This window comes from Helianthus annuus, chromosome 10 (genome assembly GCF_002127325.2).
Source record: "Helianthus annuus cultivar XRQ/B chromosome 10, HanXRQr2.0-SUNRISE, whole genome shotgun sequence".
Classification (NCBI taxonomy): domain Eukaryota; kingdom Viridiplantae; phylum Streptophyta; class Magnoliopsida; order Asterales; family Asteraceae; genus Helianthus; species Helianthus annuus.
In genome coordinates this window covers 23,060,262-23,079,390 of record NC_035442.2, presented here as the reverse complement: position 1 = coordinate 23,079,390, position 19,129 = coordinate 23,060,262, and the positions used below count along the sequence as shown (strand labels likewise).

Here is a 19,129-nt window from a genome sequence, read left to right as displayed (position 1 = left end):
AACGAAGTCCATGGTTATCAGTTCCCATTTCCAAACAGGCATTTCTAATTGTTGAAGTAACCCTGAAGGTTTCTGGTGTTCTGCCTTAACTTGTGAACAAGTAAGACACTTAGATACATAACTAGCTATATCCTTTTTCATACCTATCCACCAGAAATTATTTCTTAAATCTTGGTACATCTTATTATTTCCAGGGTGCATGGTATACCTAGATTTATGGGCTTCTTCTAAAATCTTATTCCTTAAATTTCCCTGTTTAGGTACCCAAATTCTTTTCTTATGGAATCTCCAAATTCCATCATTTCCTTGCTCTAATTCTTTCGTTCGTCCTTTCATTCCTTCAGCATCATTCTTAATTGCTGTGGTTTGAGCATTCTTTAATTGTTCCATTAAATCTATCTGTAGATTTAATCTAAGAGCACGAATTCGCCTTTGCTTTTCGTGGTATTTACGACTTAAGGCATCTGCGACTACGTTTGCCTTTCCTTCGTGATATTGAATATCACAGTCGTAATCGCTTAGGATTTTCATCCATCTTCTTTGTCTCATGTTTAACTCTTTTTGCCCAAATATGTACCTTAAACTTTTATGATCTGTATAGACAGTAAATTTACTTCCGTACAGATAGTGTCTCCAAATCTTAAGGGCAAAAATTACTGCTCCTAATTCTAAGTCATGAGTTGTGTAATTTTCTTCGTGCTTCTTCAATTGTCTTGAGGCATACGCAATTACCTTTTTGTGTTGCATTAACACACATCCTAATCCTAGCATAGAAGCATCACAGTAAACTTCAAAATTTTCTGTTCCATCTGGTAATGCTAAGATTGGGGCATTTGTTAATCTTTGCTTTAAAATCCTAAAAGCCTCTTCCTGTTTTGGTCCCCACTCAAAATTTACAGCTTTACAGGTTAACTTGGTTAATGGTACGACTATCTTAGAAAAATCTTTAATAAAGCGTCTATAATAACCAGCTAATCCTAGAAAACTTCTAACTTCCGGTTGCTGATTACGGGGCTTTCCATTTGGTGATGGCTTCAATCTTGGAGGGATCTACGTGAATACCTTCGTGATTCACCATGTGTCCTAAAAATTGCACTTCCTTAAGCCAAAATTCACACTTCGAGAATTTGGCATAAAGCTTTTCTTTTCTTAACAAAGTTAAGAGTGCATGTAGGTGCTCACAATGTTCCTCCTGGCTTTTGGAGTAAATAAGTATATCGTCGATGAAGACGATCACAAATTTATCCAAATACGGTTTATAGATTCTATTCATCATGTCCATAAATGCTGCTGGAGCATTTGTTAATCCGAAGGGCATGACTGTAAACTCGTAATGTCCATACCTTGTTCTGAAAGCAGTTTTAGGTATGTCTTCTTCCTGTACCTTTAATTGATGATATCCGGAGCGCAAATCTATCTTAGAAAAATATCTAGCTCCTTGCAATTGATCAAAAAGATCATCAATCCTAGGTAATGGGTATCGATTCTTAATTGTAAACTTGTTTAATTCCCTATAGTCGATACACATTCTCATTGATCCATCTTTCTTCTTTACAAACAACACCGGGGCTCCCCATGGAGAGGAACTTGGTCGTATAAATCCTTTACTTAGTAATTCATCTAACTGTTTCTTTAATTCTAACATTTCAGTAGGTGCTAACCGATAGGGTGCCTTGGCTATCGGTATAGTTCCTGGAATTAGATGAATTCTAAATTCTACCTCCCTATCGGGTGGTAATCCTGGTAATTCTTCTAGAAAGACATCTGGGTATTCGGATACTATTGAAATATCTTTCAGTTTCTTACTTTTGGTATTAACAACTACTGAAACCATATATGCTATTCCTTGTTTTCTTGAATAACTTGCCAACTTCATTACTGAAATAAATTTCAGTTGCTTTTGTGGTTTGTCTTCGGTAATTATTACTAATTCTCCTGTGGGTGTATGGATTTCTATGGAACTTTTATCACAGAGAATTCGAGCATGGTTGGCTATTAACCAATCCATTCCTAATTCGACATCGAATTCGGCTAAGTTCATTGGTAACAGGTTTGCAGAGAATTTATGGCCTAATAGTTCTATCGTTCCTCCTTGAAAAACCTTATCTATTTTAACAGAATTTCCATCAGCCGTTTCGACTGTAAAAATCTGCCTAAGGTTGGTTAAAGGTAAATTAAGGGCTTGGCAGAACGAAGTATTTATAAAACTTTGGTTTGCACCAGAGTCAAATAATACTTTTGCATAAATGTTGTGAACTAAAAACGTACCAGCTATGACATCAGGAATTAGTTTGGCTTCCTGAGTAGTCAATTGGAAGGCTCTAACGTTCCTCTTGGTAGTTCCTTCAGCCGGTTTAGCTTTGTTGTCTGCTGGTTTGACTAATTTAGGGCAATCTGGTTTATAATGCCCGATTTCTCCACAGTTATAGGAGACTGTTGTTTTCTTCCTTCTGCAGTCTTCTTCCTGATGTCCTGGAGTTTTGCAGAAACTACAGTACCCTTTGCATTTTCCAAAATGCTTCTTTTTACAGGTACTGCAGAATGGGATGTTGGAAAACCGCCCGGTTCCTCTTTTCTTGAAGTTACTACCACTCCCCACACGAAATCCTTGAGTAATTTTCTGAGCCAAATCCTTCTTTCTATTTTCTTCTCGAGTGCGTATCAGTCCGTCAGTTAAAGTGTTGGCTAGTTCCACTGCATCGTCAATTGTGCGTGGTCTCGCAGCTTTGACAATATCACGAATCTCGCTAATTAAACCCCAAATATAGGGAGAAATAAGTACCAGTTCTGGCGAAGCCAGAGTAGGTACAATTCTGGCATACTCAAAGAATTTTGAGGTATACCCTCGACAATCTATATCCACCATTCGGTGGCTTAGGAATTTATTCGCCATCTGCTCTTTCTCGTATTCAAGGCAGAACTTCCTTTCTATCAGTTGTTTAAATTCTTCCCAACTCATGGCATAAGCCATGTCACTTCCTTTAGCTTGTAATACTGTGTTCCACCATTCTAACGCTTCCTCCTTGAAAAGGTGCGAAGTATACATGACCCTATCTTCTTCGGTACATTTGCTTATTTTAATTACGGCTTCGGTTTTCTCCAACCAACGCAGTGCCATAGTCGCTCCTTCGTTGCCTGCAAATTCTACAGGTTTACAGGCAAGGAATTCTTTGTAAGTGCAACCAGGTGTTGCAGCTTTCATCTTTTTATGTAGCGGGGCCTGAATTCCATTGTTATTACTATTACCACCTCCGTTGATACTATTACTTGCAGTATCGTCGTCCGTACGTTTACTAGGGTGAGCTTGCGAAGGCTCGACAGGACTTTTTACCGCGGCGACGATAGCCGGGATAGCATTAACTATTCCTTGAGCAACGATATTTTCTATGTCTTGCCGATTTAGGAAGTGATCCTCGTTATTATGTTCTGACTGGTTAACTTCGTTAACTGGTTCATTTACAGCATGTTCCATCTGAATGTTTATGAACTATTATTTAGCACAAATACTTTGAGTCCATTATACAATCAAACTTTATTTAAGAAAACAACACACAATCTTATAGATCTATTACAACTGATATTTCAAAAACATACTATTATTTTAACAACTATACCCTGCATTTCGTTTATTCCCTCATACTTATTTATTTACTAGGGTTGGTCTTTGTTTTGCTACTTATCTTGATTATGGATCAAGGTTCGCAGCAGTAGTAGCTAACATATAAAGGTCTGACCATTTTTCCTCTAACTCGTCTTCCCATGGTTGGTTTTTATCAGTTTCCTTATTAATCACTATTTCTTTTGATTTGGACGTTCCTATTTTCTCTTGACTTTTTCTAATAATCCAATCTCTTTTCTCGGGAGTAAGTGGGTTTTCATAGGATGCTTTACGAACAAATATTCCTTCACTAGTGTTTACTGAATATCTCGAGGAGTTTGGTCGGGATGAGGTTTTCTTAGTCTTTTGGCCAATTGTCTAGTTGATAGTAAATATCCGAGAGCTTTTGTTTACCCATTCTGTACATTAACAAGTAGGCAATTAATACTAATTAACAATTAAGGAAACAAATAATCACATAAACAGGTACAGCCAAAATTGTCGACTTTGCGACTATTCGATTTTTATATATTTTTAATACTATGCGTCCGTACACACTGCTTATCTTACAAGGTTTTATTTTAATTATTTTACAAGAGTTATATTTTACTATTATACATTACACCACCCTCTGCATTTTCCGTTGACTGGCTTTTTCAGTAACGACGTTCTCTCTCGTCGTATTTCCAGGAGATCTGCTCTCCTACCTCCCGAATTCTATTTCCTGCATCCACCAACTCTTCGCCGTAGTGGCGAAGTTCAGCTAAATTTTCGTTACTCATTGGTGGGTTGGGTATAGGTTCCGGGTCGAATTGAGGGAGAAAAGTGTTAGGGCTATTCATGATGTTCTGAAATTGCCAGTCGGCAGACCACCACTGTTCTAAGGTTCCTGGAAAAGGTCTAGGGTGCATAATAGGGTCTGGAATAACAGGTTCTAGGTTAACAGGCAATAGAGCTTCTGCTGGGTGGCTAAAGAGGGTTTCATTGGTTGACCCAATGATATCTCCTAGCGACAGTTTACGATCTAGCTCTTCCTCCCAAGATAGGGGTTCCTGATTTTGTCTAGAACTCTCTCCAATTTCTATGCCTTTTCCTTTGTCTTTTGGGTCGTCCTTTTTCATGGTTTTCTGAGTTGCGGGCTTCTTCCTACGCACACGCCTCCAACCTGCCCACCTATGTCTCTTTTTCACTACTTTCGGTTTTTCCTAAGGCTGGGCTTTAAATACCATGGGCTCCTCTACGTCCGCCTGGTATCCAGTAGTAATACCGGTGATATCCATATCTGTACTATGGATGGAAATATTTTGTAGGGCTTCTGATATTTCATTCATGCTGTTAACACACATAAAGACGCACATAATCCTAAGTTAAAATTTTGTAAACTAAAGTTTCATAAAATCACAGAACGGCAATCAGATAAATTAAGTATTTTCTAAATACTTAATTGGCTTAAATCAGTGGCTCTGATACCACCTTTTTCTGTCACGGCCCCCGTATCCGGTTTGACCCGGTCCAGGAGCCGCGGGACAGAAATCCCGTGATATTCATTTTCACAGCGGAAGTCTTATCAGGATCGTTTTTAAACTTCAAAATGCCCGAGTTTTATTTATTTATAATTCGGGATATACCCCGTAATTTACAGTAGAGAGATTTCATAATTTCTTTATTTTACAAACACGTTTATTTCTTTATTTGAGCCACTACTTTAAGCTTCGGAGTGCTCCTGAGCACATGGACTTGATTCAAAGTAGGTCACCTGAAACATGTTGTAAAAATATTTTGTCAGCAGGCAAATACTGAGTGAATCATTCATTTTAATAAAAAGACACCTAGTTATAATTTACAGCATAAGAGCTATTATAATGGCAGCATCTTATTTTTATCTAGCGCCGGTGTCACTTCCTGGTGACAATGGTCATGCCACTATTGGGTCCTTTCGCCCAAGTAGTGACGATTATGACTGTTAGGACTTATTTGCCTAACCGTGAGAGATTAGTAATGTGCACAATACCCCACTAGCCAGTGATTCAAGATAACCACGATTTAATCCCTGTAATTATAACCTTTGAAAATAATTTGAGGTATTGTAAAACAGTTGATAAAAGAGAATGACTCACATTGCAAGTTTAACGAGCGAAGGTTTAGCCTACTGATTAGCTTGATTAACCTAATTTAAATAACAATGCACACGAAAACTAGGTCAGTAACTAATACAACATTTACGATAATTCACGAGATGTAACCCTCACAACGAATGACAAAGTGTAAATACTCGAATATCCAGCGGATTCACAACGAATAACAGAGCATAGCCCGAATTTGGGCAATACCCAAATATCCTGTCAGAATCACGACGAATAACAAAGTATAACCCTAATGCGGGCAGCACTTAAACATCCTGTTGGATAGTTTCAATCGATCGGATATTTAATCGTAGCAGCGATTGAGTTATTACCCTGTTTGTCGCGGCAGCGTTTCGTGTTTCGTGTGTGTTTTGTATTAAACAGTGTATAACTCAACGTATATTTCGAATTTTTACGTCGAATGAACAGCAAACTGCAAGTGCCAAGCCCCCCTATATATACTGAACTTTTGTTCCCCAGGCGAGTCGCGACAGAGGACACCAGTCCTGTCGCGTGTCGCGGCGGGTGACCATCTACCCTAGGGTAGCCCCGTCACTTGCATAGCCTTGCTGAGTTGCTGGATTCGTAAAATTTTATTTCGACAACGTTTTATTTAGAGAATCGTAACTTAGGGTTTACCCCCCCCCCCCCCCCCCCCCGAGTTTTAGGGGCCCTGATCCTGATTTCCGATTGTTCTGAAAATTTTAGGGTTTATGTAGAATCACTTGGGTTTCTCAATTAGGGTTCCCTGGTGAATATAATAACACATAATCTATTAATAAATACTAATTTTAGTGAGAGTTGTTACAGATATTGTCATTACCTTCAACCCAAATACCAGCAACCTATATAATTGTTTGTCTTTATTTGATAGTAATAATTTCCCTATCTTTATTTGATTTTCTCAATATATGGTAATCGATTTCTCAAATATTGGTTTTCTTAATGTTCAGTTTATTATATAGTAATTGATGATTTCTCATAACAAATAGAACTTGATTTCTCATAATAAATTTACTTCAAGGATATAACTTTTTAAATTTAAATATTAATTTTTTTATTCATATAAGAAAATTATTTTTGCTACATCTTTTCAGAAAATCTTTAAAGTTCAATCGTTTCGTATTAATCTCTTTCCTTTGAAGACACAAGGTATAACAATATATTCCGTGTAAAACGTCATACAACAAATTAGATATTATATATCTATATTAAAAGCAATAATTCTTACCCATTTTAGATATTTTGAAGGTTAGGCGAGACGAAAAGAATTTTTGAAAAAACTAAAGTATTTGCGCATCTCATATACTGACAAGACGGCAAAAAGAAACTTTTGCGGACTGACTTGCAACTCATTTGGATCATTCCCCCTTTAGCTAAATTAATTTTAAATGGTCCATTTAGAGTTTTAGTGCCATGTTAATATGATAAACCAAACTGAATGTTAAATTGGTCAACATAATATAAAATGCAGTGTTAGAACAATAAATAAGTACTTTGGTACAACCAAATCGTTCAGAATTAACTAACTTAGCACAACGGTAAAAACACTCGGCATACATACAAAGGTAAGAAAACATAATTTAGTTAAAAAAAAGATAAAAATGGATAAATATTAAAATATAGAAAACTTTTTAAGGTATTAATAGAAATAAGGGTTAAAAAGTCAATCTATAATACATTTTTAAGGAAATAAATCATAATGGGTAAATTTGCAATTTTTTCCATTAAATGTGGGGATATATGAAATATTATTTATGAGTTGGGTAATATGCAATATTATTTATCCTTCAACATAGAAATCTAGTCTTCTGAACATTAATACATGCAAACTAAAACAATACATTTTACAATACATTAATTTTACAATACATGCAAACTAAAACAATACATGTTACAAAACTAACAGATATAAAAAGCCACAGTTGAACAATACAGATGCAAAAACAACAGTTAAAAGTTACAAAAATAACCAAGAAATGTGAAAGAACTTACAACGATGCAAGAGGTAGATGTAAAGAGCCGACAAAAAATGTAAAACCCTGATGTAAAGAGCCGAGAAACAACGCAAGATCCAGATGCAAAGAGTATTGATATTCTGAAATCGAAGTAAAATAGAAGTTGTTAGGTTGATGTTTTGAAGGTTTAATTGATGTAAGATTTAAAAGTAGGATTTAGTTCAACTGAGATAATACTTACAATTTGAAAGTTTAATTTGTCTCAGTTGAGTGTAGTTGAGTGTTTGTAGAGTGTAGAGCTCGATGTCGTATTTATAGAGACTGAAGCAAGCATGCTCCCTTTCAGACAACAGTGTTTAGCTTGCTTTACAGCTGTAAATGTAAAAGCAAGTAACGTAAGTAGTAAAAAAAAAAACAAAAAGGACAAAAGTCAAACAAAAGATTCTGACATGAGTTGGTTTCTGAAAAGGTTGAGATAAGACTTGTTAAGAATATGAAAGACTTATTATAGAGACTGAAGCAAGTATGCTCCCATTCAGACAACAGTGTTTACTGTTTAGCTTGCTTTACAGCTGTAGATGTAAAAGCATAAAAGCAAGTAATGTAAGTAGTAAAAAAAACAAAAAGGACAAAAGTCAAACAAAAGATACTGACATGAGTTGGTTTCTGAAAAGGTTGAGATATGTTAAAAGATATTTTCTTTCTAAAGACTTATTAAGAATATGAAAGAGGTCGTTGGATTATAACTTGAAGTTGAATTCTAACTAAACCATTTGATATTTGATAGGGGTAATACTTGACTGTTTCATAAAAAAAAACTTCTCTATTTGTAAGTTAGTGTTTTAGTAATAAAAACAATATTGTTAATGATAATTTTATTATTATGAACCCACTTTTATGATTCAGTTATGGTTATGTGTGTGTAAATAACCAAAATAACTGAACTGACATTAATAAACCTGTATATTTTCATTTTTTTGGAAATAATAAGTAATATTCGGAAAATATTCGCTATAATACATTAAATATATTAGTTGTCACTTATCCCCCCTTACAAATTAAAAAGATTGCTGATACGTATTTAACATGAGATATAATTGATATCATTAATTGGAATTAACTTGAATTTACCCACGTCCATGCCTGACATTTACCGAATTAACAGAACTGACCACACAGTTTATAACCGTAACCCAATGATTAAAAATTTCTAAAAACCAAAAGGCAGTAAATAAAATTACCTGCAAGGCAAGCAGCAACTGCTGAACACAACCCTTGCGTAGATTCAGGCCATCCTCATTCAAACCTGACCGATGGCAGCAATGACATCAAGCAAGTCAAAACTCAACAACATTCAAATTCACATACCAAGGTAACATATAAGTAAACGATTTTAGAAAATGGTTAATATATCAAGACACCCATGCATTCACCTTTTTCTCATTAAGGTCACTCACATATTGAAACTACTTTAGAGACCACACAAGTATGTATACGGTTTCAATTATACCTAGTGTACAACTTTCTAAAATGTGTATAATAAATGGTGTGCAACTTACTGATCAGCTGGTTTGGGTTGTGTACAGTTACGCATATTGCAAGTTGTCCTAAATGAAAAATTGACATTCCCACAGCTGGGATAGGTCCAGTCATCTTCTTTACGGCCGCCTGAAATAAAAAAAAATCTCCAATAAATACCAGAATTTATAATTCCACACTTCAATATAACAATGAAGAATTTAAAACGAACAGACTACAACATGAACCTACCTTATTCGAAACAACAATAAACGCGACGGATCAGGTGCGAGAGCGACCATAATCAGCTAACAGGTGATTCATTTAAAACATAAATCAACAGAAGTCTTTCGAGTCGAATCCAGAGGCTGCAGTGCTTTGGTTCAGATCTTCTTGGTCAACAGAAGTCTTTCGATCGCCTTTCGTGGTTTTGGGTGCGATTTCTGATGAAGAATTTGATTCTGTTTCTGCATCTCCAGCTTCCTCTTTGTACATTTCTTCCACCATTGGCTTCCATAAACGAACTCTTGCGTTTATAAACCAGTTCGAGACCTGCACAATTACAAATTCAATCAGTTCCAATTAGGTCTGCGGCCTGACGATTTGTGGGTCGAACCCGGACACTATATATAACTGAATATTGTGTCACACATGAACTTGAATACGCCAGTGTATACATGGGTTGACACGAACATGAGCCGCTTAACCCAAAGATTAAATATTTTTTTACATATTAGTATTTTAAAGTTCTAAATTTACAGGTTATTTTTATTTCTTTAAGAAGTTATGCTTAAACAATGCCAACTTATTTTTGAACTTTTACATCTCAAGATAGAAGAAAGAATAAAATGCCATATTCATCCTTAACGTTTGGCCAGTTTTGCGACTTTCGTCCAAAGGTTTGTTTTTCCGCATTTGGATCCAAAAGGTTTGAAAATTTTCCATTTTCATTCGGCTCGTTAACTAAATCCATTTTTCTCCGTTAAGCCAGGGGTATTTTTGTTAACTTAAAAAACAATTCAAACCTTTTGAATCCAGATGCGGATAGACAAACCTTTGGACGAAAGTCGCAAAATTGGCCTAACCCCATGGACGAAAATGACATTTTACTCTAAAAGAAAACTTAAATAATTTATTTTATATATCCCATATGAACAAACCTTGTGCCATGGATGAGCCTTGATCTGTGGGAACTTAAAGTGTGTATAATGTGGAATCATGCATTTAATTTCCTCACGTGTTGGTGTTCCCAAAATCTAAAAGATAAAAAAGTTATTAGCGTTAGAACCACATTTAGATTAGAAACTCTGTAAAGACAAAAGTGTTGAGATTATGCACCTTAATTATCTCCGCCAGTTGATCTACACCACTTTCACCAGGGAAAAGGGGCTGCATATAGTACATATTAGAATTTATTAAAAAAATTACCACATAGAACAAATCCAAAGAGACTGTTGATCGACTAAAAATCAAATCATTTCCCTGTGTTTGTAAATGGAAACTGATCCTGAAGATCAATGATGTCAGCAAGAACACCAGCCGCTGTAGTATAATTGCCTGCTCCTGCACCTTGAATCACCAACGGGTTCGGGTGCTCATAACACCGACTGCATATCTCCACCTGCAGTTACATTTTCGTCGACTAATTGATACAGTCGCTATAACAAAAGGTCACTGAAAGAGTTTAGCCGATAAACCATAATCCTTAAGAAATGTAAAAAATTAGTAGCAACCTTACATCCATTTACCAACAAATTCATTAAGTGGAAGACTTTTTGTGTTGTCCAGCCAAATTATGGTACTCCCATTTCACTTCTACCATGTTTCACTATGAACTTCACTGCAACAAACAATTGTAAAAGACAAAAAATAATGAGAAGAAAACCAATACAACTACCAGTTAGTTATCATATAACTTTTTTTTTCTTAAAATGGCCCAAACATGACAGGGGATACGATTGGATATCAATATTTGTCATAAGTCTTACACATCTCAATTATCTCATCAACATGGTTTGACCACCATTCTTCATTAGGTCCGATACTTTCATAGGAAACCGCAACCTGAAGAAGCAATAAGATTTGTATGTTTTTCACGATTCCATCATCAAGAACATCTTCAGTCTCAGTTCCTTCTCCCTTCTGAACTTAAAATCACCCATGAAACTACTATCTCATGAAAACAAAAACTCTAATTAGTATAAGAGATCTTATTTCTTCCAAGAAAACAAATGTAATGACCAAATCATAAAACTTTAAATTAAATATGGAAGATCTGGAAAATTTGGAACCCTTATTCACATTTCCCGTTGCACCTGAGCTTAAGATCCTCCAAGAAATTTCTATTTCAAGAAAACAAAAACCCCTAATCAAGACAAAAATATATACTTTCTCCGTATATCCATTCACAAAACATTAAAAAAACAGAAAACCAACACAGATCGTAGAAATTTCTATTTCAAGAAAACAAAAACACTAATCAATACAAAAAAATATACTTACAAAGAACAGAGCCATAGATCTGGCCAGATCTTCCACCCACAACCACCATCGTTGACGAACCCACAACCAAACGGAAGATCTGAAACATTACCCAGATTAGATTCAAATAACAAAAAAAAAAGAAGATATGGTAAAAAGAAAGGTACCCTACCCTACAGTCAAACCAGTAGATCTGGTGTTGGATCTACTGAGATAGTGTCGGATCTTGAAGCCACCGGGAAAGAAGCCATAGAAATCGATCTGGTGTCGGATTTGGTGTCGGATCTGGTGTCGGATCTGGTGTCGAATCTGTTGAGATAGCATCAGATCTACAGAAAAACCCTAGATCATGAAACGACTGGTTTCTCAGTGAAACCCTAGATCATGAAGCGACTGTTGGAGTGGAGAAGGGGAGAAGACGGTGATGGCGACGACCGGTTCCATGGATGAAAGGTGGAGGAGCGGTGGAGGATCTAGGGTTTGTAGAGAAAGGTGGAGCGGCGGATGAAACGAATTGTGGTTTAGATAGAGTGAATGAAAGATTATATTGGATCCATCAAACTAAAAACGGGTCAAGTTAATCCGGGTAAGATCCGCGTGGGTATCAGGTGTTGAAAACAAGTTTTCAACACTTTGTGTTTAACAGGTTTGTACAATGGGCTTCAAAGACTTATAAAGTGGCAAATGACCATTCTATCCTTTCTATATGCTTTATAAAGTAGTATAGATTTGTGTAGCTATATACCATCAAAGTACTTTCTCTTGACTAATTTATGCTTTGATCAATGTAAACTTCTTTCATCTTTGTGAACGATGAGAAGGTTGAAAGATATTTTAAGTGTTAATTTTTTACTTTAGTCATACAATGGTCGAGTAAAATCATTATCATGATAACCTATTATTCTGATTATAGCTAAGATCAAACAGTGTGAGTGTGGAAATTCGGCGTTGTTGCCTCTCCATGCATGTACGGCATGGAGGGCGGTGTTTAGCTTGAGGCGGTAAGTTTTCCATCGGCGTGGAGGTTTAATGTGGGTTGACATGGCACGTTATGAGTGGCCGTGGGTTGTAGCCGTTGGTGCGAACGGTAAATTTTATTTTTTTTTTACTTTCTAAAATTATATAACCTCTCCTATATAAACAACCTATTACTTCTGGTTTTTTTTTACAAACTTTCTCATCTCCTCTCAACTTCTATAATTACACTTTAAAAAATTCCAAGAAAATCGCAACAATTCCGTGGACCGAAGAAGAAGACATCATGTTGTGTGAGTTGTGGGTCGAAGCGCTAACCCACTACACACATCGTAATCGCTCGAGTGGTCTATTTTGGGGGAGATTTTCCAATAATTTTGCATTCATAAGGGTAACACCACCCAAACCGTGGATGCACCTTCTTCGGGTTTTAGGACTATCCGCTTGGATAGTGAAAGATTTGAGACATTGCACAACACGGTGGAAAATGAGGGTGGTGACCTTGCAGAAGACGACATCACACAAGTCACCCTCATCTACTACATGCAAGCCTACAACCGTGACTTCAAATACGTTTCGATGTGGCAAATAATTAGATTTTTTTTTGTTTAATTATGTTTAGGTTTAATGTTTAGTTTTAATCATGTAATGTTTTTTCAAGTTTTTCGTGTGTTTTTTTAGTATTGTTTTTTAAGTTATGTAATTTTTTTAATAATGTAATGTTTTTTTAATGTTATTTGTTTAATTAGTATTAGTATTATTTTTTAAATTAAATAGAATTTATAACACCACCCTTTCACGCCCTGTCTCACTCCTCCCGTTTTTACACCACACCACTTTTCTGACGTGTGTTGGCATGGCGTCCACATGTCGCACAACACCCCTTTTCAAGCCCCCCACCCTGTATGGTCTTGAAACATTAACTAGTCGGGGCGGCCTCACACATAGAAACTTGTGTTGTATGTGTTTCATATGTATATTAAACATTAACTAGTTGGGTGTATGCGCGATGTGACGGGGACCACAACAATTAGGTTAATTATTTTAGGGGTGTGTATGGGATGGTTCGGTTCAGTTTTTGGCCGAAAATCAAAATTTTCGGTATTTCAAAACCAATCAGTTTCAAGTATTTCAATTAATTGGTTATGCACATTGGGTTGTGTGTTTTTCAATTAATAACAAAAGAATTATTTTGGTAATGAGGCAGTGGTGGAGTGGTTGGGGAAAAATTTGGTGTTCCTTGTGACCCAGGTTCGACTTCCACTCTCCTCATTATTTTTTGCGGCATCCAGGTGAAAGGCGGATACGGGTGGCGCCGGTTCGTCTTAAATGGGAGGAGAGGTTTTATCGATTATTCCGCTGGGCGGGTGGAGGTCGGGCTTCTGCGCATCTAGGAGAGCCAAGGGTTTGGCGACGGTTGAGTAGTCGACCTTGACCACAACGCCCGGTATCACGGTGATTGACATGTTGTTTCTTGCCGTTCAAAAAAAACAAAAGAATTATTCTGGGAAAGATTATTTAGCTTAAGAGGTACATTTCGAACACAATGATCTAATTCTCTTTTACTTCTAAGCACTTAACCTTAAAAATGCACATGATATAGTGACCCTTTGAAAACAAATAAACTTTAACATGGCAAATAGGTTCACCAATGAAGCGGTCTTTAATAATATCACTGGAACGATGACCCATCCCGAGTCTGGAAGGGGAAGAAAAATGAACTAAGAGAGAAAAGAAAGGAAAAGATGTGATTTTTTTGTGTTCCTAAGTTTAATGAAATATAAAGGAAAAGAGAAGAAATCAAACATTTTATGTGTTACCGGGTTAGGAGGAAAAGAAAAGAAATGAACAATTTTACCATTATATCCTTCACTGGTGTTAATAACAAGGATTAGATATGAGGGTAATTTAGTAATTGATAAGATTTTCTCCTAATCTCTCCGATTTGGGAGGATAAATATACGTACAAATTTTCTTCCATTTTCCCTCATTTCCCCTCCCCTTCTATCCTTAAAAAATCTCGAGAACGTAGTTTTCTCATATTTTCATCTCTTTTCTCTCCCCCCCCCCGGTTAAACGAGAGTCGGGAACATAAAGCACAAAGTCGGTGCTTTTTACATATTACATCCCTCTTAGGTTTTACTCAATCGATCCCATGCCTTTTTCTCTCTCAGCTTCCACGTGTCTTGCAACATGTTTTCCTCTTCTGCTATGATCTTTTCTTTCACCTTTTTCTCAGATGATAACAATCGGAGGTCCTGAGTGCAAGATTCAGAAGATTAGAACGCATAAGATAAAGGAAGAAATCATCAAATTTCGGTAACCCTATAACGAATTCCAGCAATGGGTTTTACGATTTTAGCTCTAGGATTTCAAATCGTGTAGAGGGCTTTGAAGTTGCAGGCTACCAGGACCTTTAATTTGCTGTTCATGTGAGTTTTGCTTAGCACATTCCTTTTAATTAACAGTCTAGGGTTTCTTAACTAAGATGTAAGGGTGAAACACTTTTGGAATTTGAGATCCATAGTTCCCGATAGCTATATCCGATTTAGGACCCAATGTGATATTTGGGAAATCGAGGTGAAGGTTAAGCGGTTGCTGTTTTTTCTGTCTTTGAGAGTCTTGGGATGATACGTACGCGCTGTGACGAGGAAGATCGTACGAGCCGTTGAACCCACTTTCTTCAGACGGTATATACGAGCTTTTTCTTGCAGCTTCTACCGTCCTTTATTCTTGCGTCTTTTATGTTGGACGACCACGGGTGTTCATTTGAACAACATGAGGTTTTTTAGTAATGTTGCCTGGCATGATGATTTGTTTAAATTTTTCCAGGTAGCTCTTTTTCACTTGAGGAGGTGTTGGATTGATTTGTTGTTTGAGTTTTTCAAACTCCGTGTGTACATCGATATCTTCAATCCTACTCCTTGCTGGCTTGAAGTCAAGCTTCTTCCAGAACACGTCTATCGAATTTATTTGGATTTGCCCCCTATGAACGAAAACATATGGTAGTAAATTAGGTAGTGAAATCATAATAATCAAGAGTCAATATGTAAAAATACCGTTTTTTTCTAACTTATCCAGACAACAAGAACATGGCAAACCACAACTGGTAAAAAGCTGTGTAACACCTCGAAAATTCATGACCAATATTATATCGACACGTGTCATGGACTTTAAACGTGTAAGAGATTACTTAAGAGGGACTAAAGTTGACAAACAAAGAATCTACGTGTGTAAAAGGATTCAAAGTGTCAACAATGGATAAATGTATCCTTATAGAGCCCTACATGATGTTTATACCCATAAACGAATAAATCATGGATCATACGAAGCTAATTGTGAAAGAAAGTGAGGAATTACAAACTACAGGGGCTAAATGTGTCAACATGTTTAAAGTATACCTCTGAGTGATCTTTTAGCAAACCCGAAGCTCTGTAATGATAAATTATACTCACAAGAATGTGTGATAAAAATTTCACAAGGTTTCGACAAAGCATGAGAAAGTTATGACAATATTCGTATACGAGGGATTAAAAGCGTCAACGTTGGAACTTAAGGCTTTACGGGTGATCACAAAGTTAACCGAGGACTTAACGGTGTTTGGTTATGCCTTGGAGCCCTTAAAAGTAAAGTTAGAGGGTTGAAAATGCAATAAACAAAGTTAAAACCATGTTTGGAAGGACCAGGGGCTGAAATGTAATTAGCTGAAACTTGTTTGGCTGGTTACCCACTTGCTAGCGTAGCGCGAGAACCTACCCCTTTTGTCGTAGCGCTACGCGAGGACCTTAGCTGGGCAGAAATCATGTACACCTGCAAGTTCAGCAGGTTAAACCGACTTAGAAGCCTTGTATTCGATTCTAGGGGCTTGTTTGATGGTTTTTCAAGCTTAGGGACACTTGTAAATGATCAAGGAACATCTATAGACTATTGTGGAATGATCTTGTTGCATCTAAAGTGCTATATAAGGAGTTCTAAGTTGCAACACTTGGACTTGCACTTGGAAACCTTCATAACCCAAATTTTGGAGATTCCTGGAGCTCAAGACCTCTTCCTAGTGATCATTAGTCGTGCTTAGGACCTTGGTAAGTGTCATTAACCTCCTTTAATTCAGTTTTGCATAGTTTATTAGCATTTAGTCAAACTATTGTATTTAAGGTTTGACTTCGTCATTAATCTTAATTGCTCCAGTCAAATTTCATTTTGAAAGTACCTATGAGTTGGTAATTATGTGGGCATTAAACCCTTAAAAGGTCACCCTCTAATTCCCACTCTAATTAGGTCAATTGTCGAGTCAAACTTGATTATAAAAAGTCAACAGAAAGCTAACTTTTCAAATAAATGCATAATTAGCAATGTAGAAGCTATGCAACCTGTTTTGACATTAATATAACTTGGTAATTAATGTAAGAACATGTCTAAACATGTTCAACTCGACAATTTTTAGTTTAGGCTCGGTTCGGGACCGAAAGTCGCATAGTTTGACTTATGCTTTGACTTTCAGTTCTGACCCGTTTGAGCATGATTTAGGAATGCCTTAGAGCTTTATTAGGACCAAGTTACCTATAAGTATAACCCTCTGAGATTATACAACTTGGTTCATTAGTTATCCGATTCATATGCATGATTCCGTTAAATGCTTAAATGTTGACTATTATGCCCCTATCATCTTAAAATGTGATTTTTGATAAAGTGAAAGAATAGAAACCTTCACTACTGATTTATAGACTTGTCCCTAAAATTTGACATCAGTTTGAGGTCTAGATTAGGAGTTATGCTCGTTAGCGTAATTAGAAAGCTTTTTAGTAATTAAACCGAATAATTAGCATATAGCCTATCTAAACCTAATTTTTGATACCAAAATTATTACCCACTGATGTAATATAATATTTTAGGATTTTTGAAGATTTTTATTTATTTTTAGGCTGAGCATAACATAGAGTTCTAAGCTTAATTCGGTAATTGCCGGTTTTGCCCTTTTGGGCTATAAAATGAGTTTTACAAATCATTTTGACCCCAAAACTTTTTCTACTAATCTAATATGATAAATAAAGTATTTTGAGCCTTCTGGAATAATAAAATTATCAGCTTTCCTTTGAAAACCCGGAAATGGCTCCAAATCGTCTTTTTAAGCGTTTTTAACGCGTAGTATGTATTAAAACCATTTTATAAATATAAGGTTTGATGCTTACTGATATTTTTAGTAAATATTTACATTCTAACAGTAAGCAAAGGTATTAAGCTCAGATTTCCAATTTTGACCTTTTAAGCCTATGTTAAATGACCAAAATACCCTTACGAGGCGTAATTTGAGTTTAAATTCGTTTTGGGCATAATAGAGGATATCTTTCTGATGTCACAACATATTTAAGGCATATTAACTTCAGAAACTTGTATATGACTCTTATGGTTACTCGTTACGCACTTTTCGCGTTCGGATCGGCTTATGTAACTAGTTTACATATATTAGCCGAAACGGGTCAAACCATATCATTTTTGTCTCAAAATCCAGAATGTGATTAAGTTACCCATATTAAACAAGTCTAAATCGGTCTTCGCTTTATCATGCATTAGAACCGTGTCTTCCTTTTGAAAACTAACCGGTCTAAGTCTAAACTTAATTAAAGACCCGTTAGGATTCTAATAGGTTATTAAAAACCTTCGTTCCAGATTAGGAGCCCAGTAAAAGCTACGTGCACTTACTGTATTTGATTTATACTTTGCTCAGGTAAATACTCTTAACTTATTTTCCCTATACGGCTTGGGATACGGTACTATAAAAGTACCGCTTGGTCAGGTGTATGTAGTCATTTAAATCATATTGTGATTGATGTATTTACATAACCTGTTTGATTTGTATTATTTGGTGTATGGCCCTTGGGGGTTAAATGACCATGTCCCGGATATCCTTGGCATCATTCAAAGAAATGGCCACGACCTAAGCACGGGGTGTAGGCGTACACCTGACAGATGCATTATGTAAAAACTGGTATCCCACTATAAGGAATCGACCTTGTGGGCATTATACCTGTGGCGTGCCAGTTAATTTAAGTCCGGCTTTACAAACCGGCCCTAATGGACGACAAATGAGTAAAACTGTATACAAGATTATTTTGATTAATTGTCCCAAGTTATAAAAATATTTTGCCGAAGTGCATTCAAATCAATTTTCAAACTCATTTCAAAATGAGTCAGTTAAGTTGTATTTACCAGTGCAAACTGACGTATTTTCCAAAAAGGCTAAGTGCAGGTACTAGACGAAATAGGTTGGCTACTCCAGGCATCATTACTCAAGTCTCGCAAGCTTTAGATGTCAAAGTCTGTTGAACAGTTTTCCTTTTTATTTCGATTCGCCCGTGGATCTGTTTCGACTGTTTTGTGATACATAAACATTACAATTTATGCAGTTGAAATATATCTATATCTTTTGCTTCCGCTGTGCATTTATATGTTGTGTTGTTTGACTATGATGATATCAA

The 19,129-nt window shown here is 36.3% G+C and overlaps 1 long non-coding RNA gene across 4 annotated transcripts; it reads right to left on the bottom strand.

The window, feature by feature from the left end:
• Positions 1 to 7,646: 7,646 nt before the first annotated feature.
• Positions 7,647 to 12,199, bottom strand: LOC110884207. 4 transcript variants are annotated; one of them, XR_004869525.1, is made up of 12 exons: positions 11,851 to 12,199; positions 11,700 to 11,778; positions 11,489 to 11,539; positions 11,186 to 11,366; positions 10,936 to 11,037; positions 10,536 to 10,818; positions 10,358 to 10,453; positions 9,450 to 9,749; positions 9,239 to 9,347; positions 8,921 to 8,985; positions 7,921 to 8,051; positions 7,647 to 7,819 (listed from the first exon to the last, which is right to left on the bottom strand). It is a non-coding gene; the product is annotated as an uncharacterized LOC110884207 (long non-coding RNA). The 4 variants fall into 4 exon arrangements; XR_002560993.2 differs by having other exon boundaries at positions 10,931 to 11,037; positions 11,186 to 11,363; XR_002560990.2 differs by having other exon boundaries at positions 10,536 to 10,855; positions 11,186 to 11,363.
• Between the last annotated feature and the right edge of the window lie 6,930 nt (positions 12,200 to 19,129).